Raw genomic sequence first — 12700 nt, 5'->3', positions numbered from 1 at the left:
CGTCAGCTAACACCACCAGGCCCACCACAAAACCACGGCCCTTAGCGCCAAGTCCACGCATTTCATAGAATCATAGAATATCCTGAGTTGGAAGGGACCCTTAAGGATCATCAAGTCCAACTCTTGACACTGCACAGGTCTACCCAAAAGTTCAGACCATGTGACTAAGTGCACAGTCCAATCTCTTCTTAAATTGAGTCAGGCTCGGTGCAGTGACCACTTCCCTGGGGAGCCTGTTCCAGTGTGCAACCACTCTCTCTGTGAAGAACCCCTTCCTGATGTCCAGCCTAAACTTCCCCTGCCTCAGCTTAACTCCGTTCCCACGGGTCCTGTTGCTGGTGTTAATGGAGAAAAGGTCTCCTGCCTCTCGACACCCCGTTACGAGGAAGTTGTAGACTGCGATGAGGTCTCCCCTCAGCCTCCTCTTCTCCAGGCTGAACAGGCCCAGTGCCCTCAGCCGTTCCTCGTACGTCTTCCCCTCCAGGCCTTTCACCATCTTCGTAGCCCTCCTCTGGACACTCTCCAACAGTTTCATGTCCTTTTTATACTGTGGTGCCCAGAACTGCACACAGTACTCGAGGGGAGGCCGCACCAGCGCAGAGTAGAGCGGGACAATCACCTCCCTTGACCTACTAGCGATGCCGTGCTTGATGCACCCCAGGACACGGTTGGCCCTCCTGGCTGCCAGGGCACACTGCCGGCTCATATTCAACTTGTTGTCTACCACGACCCCCAGATCCCTCTCTTCTAGGCTGCTCTCCAGCGTCTCGTCGCCCAGTCTGTACGTGCAGCCAGGGTTTCCCCGTCCCAGGTGCAGGACCCGGCACTTGCTCTTATTGAACTTCATGCGGTTGGTGATGGCCCAGCTCTCCAACCTATCCAGATCCCTCTGCAAGGCCTTTCCACCCTCATTCGAGTCCACAACTCCTCCAAGTTTGGTGTCATCAGCAAACTTGCTCAAAATGCCTTCTATTCCTACATCCAGATCGTTTATAAAAATATTGAAAAGTACCGGCCCTAAAATGGAGCCTTGAGGGACCCCACTGGTGACCGCCCGCCAGCCTGACGCAGCACCATTCACCATAACCCTTTGGGCCCTGCCCGTTAGCCAATTGCTCACCCATCGTATGATGTTTTTATTTAGCTGTATGGTGGACATTTTGTCCAGTAGGATCCTATGGGAAACCGTGTCAAAAGCCTTGCTGAAGTCCAAAAAAATCACATCAGCTGGTTTCCCTTGGTCCACCATACGGGTGATCTTATCATAAAAGGAAATCAGGTTAGTTAGGCAGGACCTACCCTTCACAAACCCATGCTGGCTGGGACCAATGACTGCATTGTCCCCCAGGCGCGCCTCAATACGTTCGAGAACCATCTTCTCCATGATTTTACCAGGCACTGATGTGAGACTGACAGGCCTGTAATTGCTAGGGTCTTCTTTCTGACCCTTCTTGAAAATCGGCACAACATTTGCCAGCTTCCAGTCTACCGGGACCTCTCCAGACTCCCAGGATCGTTGAAAAATAATTGAGAGAGGTTCCGGACCCATGGACTTGTAGGGATCCAGGTGGAGTAGCAGATCCCGCACACGTTCAGGGTCGGTTGGGAGTTTGTCATCCCCACCGTCCCGGTCCTCCAGCTCGGGGCACCCTGGGTCCCGAAGCCCATCATCGGCATTGAAGACAGAGGCAAAGAAGGCGTTAAGCGTCTCTGCTTTGCCTATGTCATCGTCTGTGAGAAGACCTTCCCTATCAAGGAGCGGCCCTATGTATTCTTTAGTTCTCCTTTTTCCATTCACATATCTAAAAAAACCCTTTTTATTTTCTCTCACAGACACAGCCAGCTTCAACTCTAGGTGTGCTTTAGCCACACGAATTTTCTTCCTACAGACACGAACAGCATCCCTGTATTCTTTCCATGTCACCTGGCCCTCCTTCCAGTAGCGAAACACTCTCTGTTTCCGCCTAATCTCCATTAGAATGTTCCTGGTCAGCCACGCCGGCCTCCTGCCACGCCTGCCTGACTTGCGATATTTAGGAATTGCCTGATCTTGTGCTTCTAGGAGGCATCGCTTAAAGAGTGACCAGCACTGGTGGACATCAAGGCCTTCAAGAGCAGCTTCCCAGGGGACCTTGCTGACTAGTTCCCCGAGCAGCCTGAAGTCCGCCTTCCCCATATCTAGGGATGAGGTTTTGGTGGCACTTTTCCTTCTGTCACCGTAAATTTTGAACTCAACCACTTCATGGTCGCTATGACCGAGGCGGCCACCAATCACCACATCTCCCACCAGACCCTCTCTGTTTTCTAGCAACAGGTCTAGGAGGGCACCTTTCCTAGTTGGCTCCGTTAACACCTGCACCAAGAAGTGCAAGGAGCTATTAAAGGAGCTATTTCTTTAATAGCTCCAGGCCTGGGACTCCAGCAGTGCCCTGGGCAGCCGGTTCCACCCTTTGCATGAAGAAATTCTTCCTGACATCCCATCCTGTGAGTCCACCTGTGGTAGGTGCGCCCAGGTAGAAGAACTGCTCAGCCTCCTGGCAGAGCTTCGGGAGGACGTGGGCAGGCTGAGGAGCACCAGGGAGTCGGAGAAGGTTGAACTGTACTGTGCCAGCCCTGGGACAGATGCGTCAGGCAGACACAGCAGAGGAAATGGAGGATCCCCTACCCTCTGGCCATCAGGCAGAAGGAGTGCATCTCAGTGACGAAGGGATGGAAGTTTAGATCTGCTCGGGGCAGCAGGCGAACCCCTCCTTGCCTACCTCACCTTCCTTTCAGGTGCCCTGAAACAACAGACTCTGGAAGTAATGGACACACAAACGATGATGTGCATGAAGGTCCATCCAGGTTGGAGGGGTTTTCTAGGGCAAGTCAGCCTTCCCCAGTATCACGACCACCTCCATCAAGAAGAAGAGAAGGGTTACTGTCATACGTGACTCCCTTCTGAGCAGAACAGAGGGCCGCATATGCCGGCCTGACCCAACCCATGGAGAAGTCTGCTGCCTCCCAGGAGATCAGGGTAAAAGGTGTTTCTGGAAAGCTCACTTGCCCCGTAAGGCCCTCTGAGCATCATCCATTATTGTTCTGTCCTGACAGAATCTTCTAAGTGGCACACCAAAATGGGAGGGAGTGTGCGCTAGCGAGATCCTTCGGCCTGCTCCATGCCACGCTGGGTACACTGGAGCACATTTGGAATGTTTCTGCACCGATGCACCCAGCATGAGGGACAAGCAGGAGGAGCTGGAAGCTTCAGCTCCATCCCAGAACAAGCGAGACTTGGTGTGCTGTGATGGACGGGTATGGGCTCTTCAGGAAGGATAGGCAGGGCAGGCGAGGCAAGGGGCTGGCACAAGGACGTGGCCGAGAGCTTCTGGGTAAGGATTAAGGGAGAAAGCAATCACTTGGATGTTGCAGTGGGTGTTTGCGATACCAATGAATTATTCGCTAAGCAACTAAGAGAGACCTCTCTTAGCTCAACTGCCCTTGTCCTGATGGGGGACTTCAACTTGCCAGACGTTAACTGGGAAGACCACACAGCTGATACAAGCAGGTCCAGGAGATTCCTCACACACCTTGATGACAACTCCTTGGTACAGCTACTGAGGGAGACAACAAGGAAAGGTGCCATCCTAGACCTGTTGCTTGTGTTATAAATGGCTCAGTCTTCAAAATAGGATTATAATCAAAGTTTACAATTTATTAAAGGAATAGAGGTAAGCAAACAGCGCTGGGTGCGCCGGGAGTCTCTGCTCCACCAGGACGCACACCAGTTACATCAAGCAGCTGATTTTTATGCTCCTAGGCTGATACATATTCATTACTACTTCTAAAAAAAATGGGTTATTATAATTAGCTTCCGGGATCCAAACCCTCCTACTGGAGCATGCGCATCAGTCTCTGGTGGTCCCCCTGGGGGTCTCTGGGGGTCTTTCATGCTGAAGGCTCGTAGTCTTCCTCTCAGTTTTTTTTTCTTGTCCTTCCCCTTTGTACTCCTTGGCAGCATGTCAAAAGCTTACACAGCGTTCCCTGCAAGTTTTGTCTTCTAGCCATCCTTCAGCTTCTTTCTTCTCCTTAATCTCCTGGCCGCCTGGCCAGATATCAGGGGCTTGCATAGTGTCCCATTCAGAAGTCATAACAGTTACTAGTTGTTAGCAGTTGTTCTGAAACCCCCAGACAGCAGAGACTTCAAAGAAAGAACATACAAACACAAATAGCTCTCTATTGACACTTCACATTTAAAAATCTTTGGCGATTGGAGGAAAACTGCCAGTACGCCTGCTTTTGGCAGGGGGGTTGGACCTAATGATCTCTTGAGGTCCCTTCCAACCCCTCCAATTCTGTGAACTTTGGACACGGGGAGGGCAGAGTTCAGGCTGCTCAGGGAACTAGTTCAGAAGATCCCCTGAGAAGCTGTTTTGGAAGGTATCGGGGTCCATCTTTTTAAGCACGACCTCCTAAGAGCACAGGAGCAGGCGATTCCAAAATGTTGGAAGTCAAGCAGGCGGGGCAGGAGGCCAGCTTGGCTGAGCAGGGATCTTCTTCTAGAGCTTAAGTGCAAAAAGAAAGCGTGTGGCCACTGGAAGCGAGGTCGTGTGACATGGCAGGGCTACAGAGGTGCTGTTTGCCTCTGTCAGGAGAAAATTGGTGCAGGCAAAGCTCAGGGGTGAAGCTGGCTAGTAGTGTGGGCGACAACGCAGATATATACATTAATATGTGTATTGAAGATGTGAACTGCTAAAGGAGGGCTAGAGGAAACATTGGTCCGTTACTTGCTGAGGATGGTCACCTCACAAACACAGACATAGGCGAAGCAGAGCCATTTAATGCCTTTTTTGCCTCTGTCTTCAAGAGCAATGATGGGCTCTGGGACCCAAGGGGCCCAGAGTTGGGGGGCCATGAGTGCGGTAACAAAAACCTCCTAGCCAAACCCACACTGGATGCATATGAGTCTACGGGGCCTGAGGGGATTCATTCCAGGGTTCTCAGAGGGCCGACTAATGTCCTTGTGAGACCTCTCTCAATTATTTTTCAATGGTCTTGGGAGCCCAGAGAGGTCCACGTTGACTGTAGGCTGGCAATCATTGTGACAGGTTTCAAGAAGGGCAAGAAAGAAGAGCCCAATAATTACAGACCCGCCAGTCTCTCTTCAGAGCCTAGTAAAAATACGGAGAAACTCTTCTGGGCATTACTGAAGAACACCGGAAAGACAACGCAGTCGTTGATCACAGCCCACCCAGGTTCATGAGGGGAAAGTCCTGTTTAACAAACTTAATTTCCTTTTATGACAACATCACCCGTCTAGTTGAGCAAGGGATGCCAGGTTTTGGATTTCCATCAAGTTTTCAGTACTGTTTCTCTCAGTATCCTTCTGGACAAAATGTCCATTGTACAGCTAGATAAATACATGCGGTTTAGGGTGAAAAGTTGGCTGATGGGTTGGGCTCAAGGGGTTACAGAAATGGGGTTGCATCAGGCTGTTGACCAGTCCCTAGTGGGGTTCCCCAGGGTTCCACTTAGGGCCAGCAGAAGAGGCTGGAGAGCAGCCTTGCAGAAAGGGATCTGGGGGTTTTGGTCGACAGCAAGTTGAATACGTGTCAGAATTCAGCCTGGAGGAGAGTGAGGGGAGGTCTCCTGGTGGCCTGCAGCTCCCTCACGAGGGGAGCAGAGGGGCAGTGTGGCATTTAGGGGTGTAGCCGATTAACCGTTACGGGTCCGGTCAGATTCAGGGTCCTGAACTATCACAATCACAGATTCACCAATAACGCATGTATGAAATACAGAGGTGGCACAGGTGCGCAGCCTGGAAATGAACGCGTTAAAAGGCGTTAAAAAAAAACGGGGAAGGAGACGGGAGAGAGACCCAATCCATGCCGCGTGGAGCGGGGAAGTGGGGCCGTGTGATGGGAAGAGGGTAAGAGGGAAAAGAGGGAGAAAAGCGAGAGTGTTCTCCCCCGAGGGGGGAACGAGTGAACGGCAGGCCGGTGCAGGTCTGCGCGTGACAACCGCGTTCCCTTGCCTTTCCCTCCTCCGCCCGGTGGTGGCAAGGGCGAAAAGTGACAAAAACTCGTGTCAAGGGCTGACTCTCAATAGATCGCAGCGAGGGAGCTGCTCTGCTACGTACGGAACCCTGACCCAGAATCAGGTCGTCTACAAATGATTTAGCACCGGGTTTCCCACGAACATGCGGGACGCAACGGTAAGCATACATGCGCCCAAGCCTTGAGCAGCCAGTTTCTCTGGGAGAATTCTGTGAGAAAAGGTGTCGAAAGCCTTACGGAGGGTTAGGTAGACCACATCCACAGCCATTCCTTCGTCCACTGAGCACATTGCCTTGTCTTAGAAGGAGATCAGATTTGTCAAGCAGGACCTCTCTTTGATAACCACCTACTGAAATGGCCTGATCACCCGACTGTTCTTTCAGTGTTACAGAATCACAGAATCACAGAATTTCTAGGTTGGAAGAGACCTCAAGATCATCGAGTCCAACCTCTGACCTAACGCCAACAGTCCCCACTAAACCATATCCCTAAGCTCTACATCTAAACGTCTTTTAAAGACTTCCAGGGATGGTGACTCCACCACTTCCCTGGGCAGCCTGTTCCAGTGCCTAACAACCCTTTCGGTAAAGAAGTTCTTCCTAAGATCCAACCTAAAACTCCCCTGGCGCAACTTAAGCCCATCCCCCCTCGTCCTGTCACCAGGCACGTGGGAGAACAGGCCAACCCCCACCTCTCTACAGCCTCCTTTAAGGTATCTGTAAAGAGCAATAAGGTCGCCCCTGAGCCTCCTCTTCTCCAGGCTGAACAAGCCCAGCTCCCTCAGCTGCTCCTCGTAGGACTTGTTCTCCAGGCCCCTCACCAGCTTCGTCGCCCTTCTTTGGACCCGCTCAAGCACCTCGATGTCCTTCTTGTAGCGAGGGGCCCAAAACTGAATGCAGTACTCGAGGTGCGGCCTCACCAGAGCCGAGTACAGGGGCAAATGTGTTGTGTGATGGTACTCCGGATAATCTGATCCATGAGCTTTCCCAGCATCGTGGACAGAATAACAGATCCGTAGGTCCCCGACTCCTCCTTCCAGCCCTTCCTGTAGACAGACGTCACATTTGCTAGTCGCCAGTTGACCGCAGCCTCCCCTGATAGCCACGACTGCTGATCAATGATGGTTGCAGGTTGGCAAGTGATTCTGCCAGCTCCCTCAGTAGTGACAGGTGGATCCAATTCTGCCCCATAGATGTGTGTATATCTAAGTGGAGTAGCAGTTCTCTAACTATTTCCTCCTGCATTATGAGTGTTTCATTCTGCTCCCTGTACCTATCTACCAGCTCTGGAGGCTGAGTACCAGGGGAACAACTGGTCTTGCTGCTAAAAACTGAGGCAACGAAGGAATTAAGTACCTCAGCCTTTTCCTCATGTCTTCTATGGTTCTATGTCACTATCATTCCCCTCACATCCAATTCAGAATGGAGATGCTCCTTAATGCTCTTGTTATGTGTATATATATGTGTATATATATATATATATATATAGATATATATATATATATAATTACTCTTTTTGTTAGTAATAGTCAGATAGAGCTCCAGTTAGGATTTGGCCATTCTGATTTTGTCCCTGCACAGCTTCAAGACATGGAGGACTGAGCTCCACACCAAACGAAAAAATGGATGGAAAAAAAGCACAGAAAAGGTGGAACGTGGCAGCCTTACATCCCCTGCCCTTACCTGAGTCTATGCTGTAATTCCGTTCAACTGCTTACTGCCGTATTCTCTAAAGCGTCCTGCAACTCCTGTTGCTGTTATCTTGTGAGAGACAGCACAATCAGGGTGAGTCATCTGCCTACAGAAATTAACAACTGACAGAATGGAGCATCTGTCCAGGAGAAGTTGGAGTGGCTGATGGGCCTGCCACAGGGACTGGCGTGTGCCTGCAGGAAAAGTCCCAGGGGTCGGAGACGTGTTGCCTGTGGCTTGTTAAGCACAGGTCAAGCCCCAGCACATTCCAGTAATTTGTGTCTCTTTGGAAATGCCAGGGTGATCACACGCAGTTTTCAAGCATTTCACAGTTTTTTCTAGGATTCTGCACATTCTCAGAGGTGAAGCTCCAAAGCACTGGAGGTGCCCACTGCTCTAGGTTCCTGCCCATATCCTCACACAGTCCCTGCCACTCCTAACTCTCCTGCCTCTGGAAAGATCTCTGGATGGCATGCTTAAGTAGTTGTTTAAAATTATACAAAACCTGAATCACATTTAGGAGATGGGACAACAGAAACATGCTGGTTCGGCCATCCCACGGATATTCAAAGCTTTCAAGAGCTATTGTAATTAGCCCGGAGGAGAAGAAGAAAGGGAGAGTGAAGAAGTGGGGAGAAACGTCCCCCACTGTCCACACCAGTTCCATCCCCCCACCTCCTGCCCCACCCTGCACAGGAGAAAAGGCAAAAAGTGTAAAATAATGTAACTATTAATAGTTTCTAAGAGATGAAGAGATGGTTCCCGAGGTACAGAGGTGGCAATAATTTTATCCTGTCATAAGTCAGTGTTATCCCATACATCAAAACAGTAACCTTAAACCAGCCCCCAGAATTGATGAACAGCATGACATGGAAGACAGACAGTTAGTGATGTGCTATACAACACAATTCTGAAAACAAGCACAACAGCCCCAAGATCAAAAAGATCAACATTGTGATCAGCAACTGTTAAAGCAACTGTTAAACTGATCTATTGCTTATAACAATTTACTTTTAAAATGCTCTGGTCCGATTTGTCATCTCAACCTTTGTGCTCCATGCTAGGCACCAAAAAGACTTGCAGTGGTTTGACCCAGGAGGCAGCTCAGCACTACAGATCTATTTATCCAATGCAATGAAGGAGAGAACTGGGAGAAAAAAAAAAAAAAAAAAAGACAAAAAAAAAAAAGACACAAAAGGAGTAGGTTGTTATTGTTATTGTTACAGACACCAACAGAGTAAGGGCATGATATTTTTGTGTGCACATCAATGTGGGGGGGAGGATTGGGAGGGACCGTGGGTGGGGCAAAGGGTCACGGGGATCTGGGGCAGTCATGTGTATAAGAAGCTATGCTACGCAGCAATAAATTGGCACTTGAGCTAGACACGGTGTGTCTGTCTCTGGTGTCCCTGCTTGGGGAGCAGACGTCCAGGCAGCCAAGTGATGTTGTCTCTCGGGCTGGGGTAGCACGGAGAGAGACAACAATCAAAAGACAGGAAAGGTGGCGGTGATTAATTGAAAAGTGTTGGACCTAAGCATGACGTATATGGTATGGAATTAGGGGTGGATATTGTCCTAGTTTTGGCTGCGATAGAGTTCATTTTTCTTCCTAGTAGCTGGTATGTTGCTGCCTTTCGTATTTACAGAATCACAGAGCAGTTTGGGTAGGAAAGGACCTTAAAGATCACATAATTCCAACTCTCCTGCCATGGGCAGAGACATCTTCCGCTAGACCAGGTTGCTGAAAGCCCCATCCAACCTGGCCCTGCTTCCAGAGATGAGGCAGCCACAGCTTCTCTGGGCAGCCTGTTCCCGTGCCTAATCATTCTCTGAGTAAACAACTTTCTAATATCTAATCCGGATCTACCCTCTTGCAGTTTAAAACCATTACCCCTAGTTACTGCTGGCTCATATTCAGCTGACTATCTACCAATATCCCCAGGAGCCTTTCTGCTGGGCGGCTTTCCACGCACTCTTCCCCCAGCTTGTGGCATTACATGGGGTTGTTGTGCCCAAGTGCAGGACCCGGCACTTTGCCTTGTTGAACTTCATCCAGTTGGCCTCAGCCCATGGGTGCAGCCTATCCATTTCCCTCTGCAGAGCCTTCCTACCCTCAAGGAGATCAACACTCTCTCTGAACTAGGTGTCATCTGCAAACTCACTGAGGGTGCACTTGATCCCCTTGTCCAGATCACTGATGGAGATATTGAAAAGAAGTGGCCCCAGTACTGGGCCCAGTGGGACACCACTAGTGACTGGCCTCCAGCTGCATTTAGCTCCATTCACCACAGCAATTTGGACCTGGCCACCCAGACAGTTTTCGACCCATTGATGCATACATCCATCCAGGCCTTGAGCCGCCAGTTCCTCTGGGAGAATGCTGTGGGAAATGGTTTCAAAAGCCTTACTGAGGTCTAGGTAGACCACGTCTACAGCCTTCCCCTTGTCCACTGAAAGCATAACCTTATCTTCAAAGGAGATCAGATTTGCCAAGCAGGACCTGGCGTTGATAAACTCATGATGACTGGGCCTGCTCACCTGCTTGTCCTGGAAGCGTTGCGTGATGGTACTCAAGACAATCTGTTCCATGAGCTTCCCCAGCACCAAGATCAGACTGACAGGCCTGTAGTTCCCCGGATCCTCCTTCCGGCCCTTCTTGTAGACAGACGTCACGTTTGCTAGTCACCGGGTGACTGGAACCTCCCCTGATAGCCAGGACTGCTGGTCAGTGATGGAAAGCAGCTTGGAGAGCACTTCAGCCAGCTCCCTCAGTAACAACGGGTGGATGCCATCTAGCCCCCTAGACTTGTGCACATCTGAGTGCAGTAGCAGTTTTCTCAACATTTCCTCATGAGAGCTTCATTCTGCTGAAGGTCCTTATCTACCAGCTCAGAGGGCTGAGTACTAGGGGAACAACTGGTCTTGCTGCTAAACACTGAGGTAAAGAATGCATTAAGTACCTCAGCCTTTTCCACATCTCTTCTAATTCTGTTTTCCCACATCCAATAAAGGATGAAGATTCTCTTTTCCCTCCCCTCCCCTCCCCTCCCTTCCCCTCTGCTCTCCTTTCATTATAAAAACCTTTCTTATTGTCTCTGACAGCAATAGATAGATTGATCTCCGCTAGGGTCTGGCCCTTCCAATTTTGTCCTTGCCCACCCTAACAACATTTAGGACACAGCTTCAGACAAAATGACAGCATACATGAGAAGCACAGAAAAGGTGGAATCTGGCAGCCTTCCATCCACCAGCCTTCTGTGAGTCTGTGCTGCAATTCTGTTCAACTGGTTACTCCTCTACTGTCCACAATATCTACTAACACCTCATTGATGCTATCTTGTGAGAGACAGCACAATCAGGGGGAGCCATCTTCCTGCAGAAATTAACAGATGAAAGAATGGAGCATTCAAGGTCCAGGGGAACCTTGAGAAACTGCAGGATTTTGTCTACAGAAACCTCTTGACATTTACAAGAAGAAAAGCCTCATCCTGCACCAGAGGAAGAGGAACCCCACACATCAGGGCAGACTGGGACCCTGCTGAGTGAGCAGTGCCCAGGAGGAGGAGGGCCTGGGCACCACGAGGGATGCCATACGAGCTCACCAGGAGCTCACCAGGAACCAGGCCAACTTCCTACAGAGCTGCCTTACGAGGAGCATGGCCACCAAGAAAATGTAAGTTACCATGCTCGGCTCCGATCTGATGAGACACCACACAGCCAGCAGGGAAAGAGGTGCAGGTCTGTGAATCTCTTGGACAGCCTGGTGTGGAGAGGAGCAAGCACACTGGAAAGGCTGAAAGTCCCAACAGGCCTGAGGTCTGTGTGTCAATGGCTAGGGCTCTTGTCTCCGACAGCGAGGCCTATGAGGAGGCAGCTTCTTGTTAAAGCACCAGGGTCTCATTGCCTCCTCACCAGCCATGAACCAGGCAGGAGTCGTACCCTTCTCCTGCACTGGGCCATGGACATCCCCATCTCCTACTGCCCAGGAAGAGCCCTGAGCTCCTGTGTGAAGGGAAAGGATCTCCCTTCCCAGGAGCCTGGGGTCAAAGCCTGTTTTTCAATACATCAGTGTCACCTTCACATTTGTCTACCTGTCCTCACTGCCTCCAGTGTTCTGCTCTAATGAGCTCCAAGGGAGGCTGTGTCAGTGCCAGCAGAGTCCCCCCTCAGGGGGACACTGCAGGAAACTTGCATCTGCCTTGGATTTCTTGAGAGATTTCTTCAACGCACTCTCAGTGCCTGAGGTTCATGGGCTCATCGCCAAAGCCCCCAGAGGGCTGATTCCAATGCCTCTGCTGCTGATCTGGGCTGGGCTCCTGGGACAGGGAGAGCTCCTGGCAAGAGGGCCCTGGTGCAGAGAGACACCTCTGCCCAGGAGCAGCTCCTCTGCACAGCGCAGAAGGGCTGGGGGCTCTGACCCCCATGGGGAGAGGAGAGGAGAGGAGAGGAGAGGAGAGAGGGGTTGGAGGCAGTTGGGAGTGGGAGGGTGCTGAGAGCTGCCTGCAGGAGAAATCTGCACAGCCCTTGACAAGGTAAGTCTCTGGCTGCAGGGCCATGCAGCTGCAGCTCCTGGAAGGGTCTTGTTTCTGGGAGGGCGGTGGGCAATGCAGTAGGCTGTGAGAGTCCTGCTGGATTGCACTGCGAGGTGAGGAAGTCTGGCAGAAGCCCCTTGGAGTGGCCTAAGCCAGGTGCCCCTGACACCCTAGAAGCCTCGAACACCCTGCTGGTGATGCAGGGCTCTCTGTCAGCTGCCCCATAGCTCCTGCTGCATGGAGGTGCCCCTTGGCAGGGCCCTGGTGGTGGCAGGGTGCTGCAGGGCAGCGCTGAGCACAGCCGCATGGGATGGGGTCTGTGAGCACAGGCGGGGGAAAGAAGAGTTTGGCCAAGATCAGCAGGAACAGAGTGGCCAAGAATCCTCTAGGTACAGCATGTTGTGTGCCTGGGATACTGGAATACCCCAGCGTGTGGATATTC

The sequence above is a fragment of the Anas platyrhynchos genome, chromosome 33, assembly GCF_047663525.1.
Source record: "Anas platyrhynchos isolate ZD024472 breed Pekin duck chromosome 33, IASCAAS_PekinDuck_T2T, whole genome shotgun sequence".
Taxonomy (NCBI): domain Eukaryota; kingdom Metazoa; phylum Chordata; class Aves; order Anseriformes; family Anatidae; genus Anas; species Anas platyrhynchos.
Note: the sequence above shows the minus strand (reverse complement) of the source record.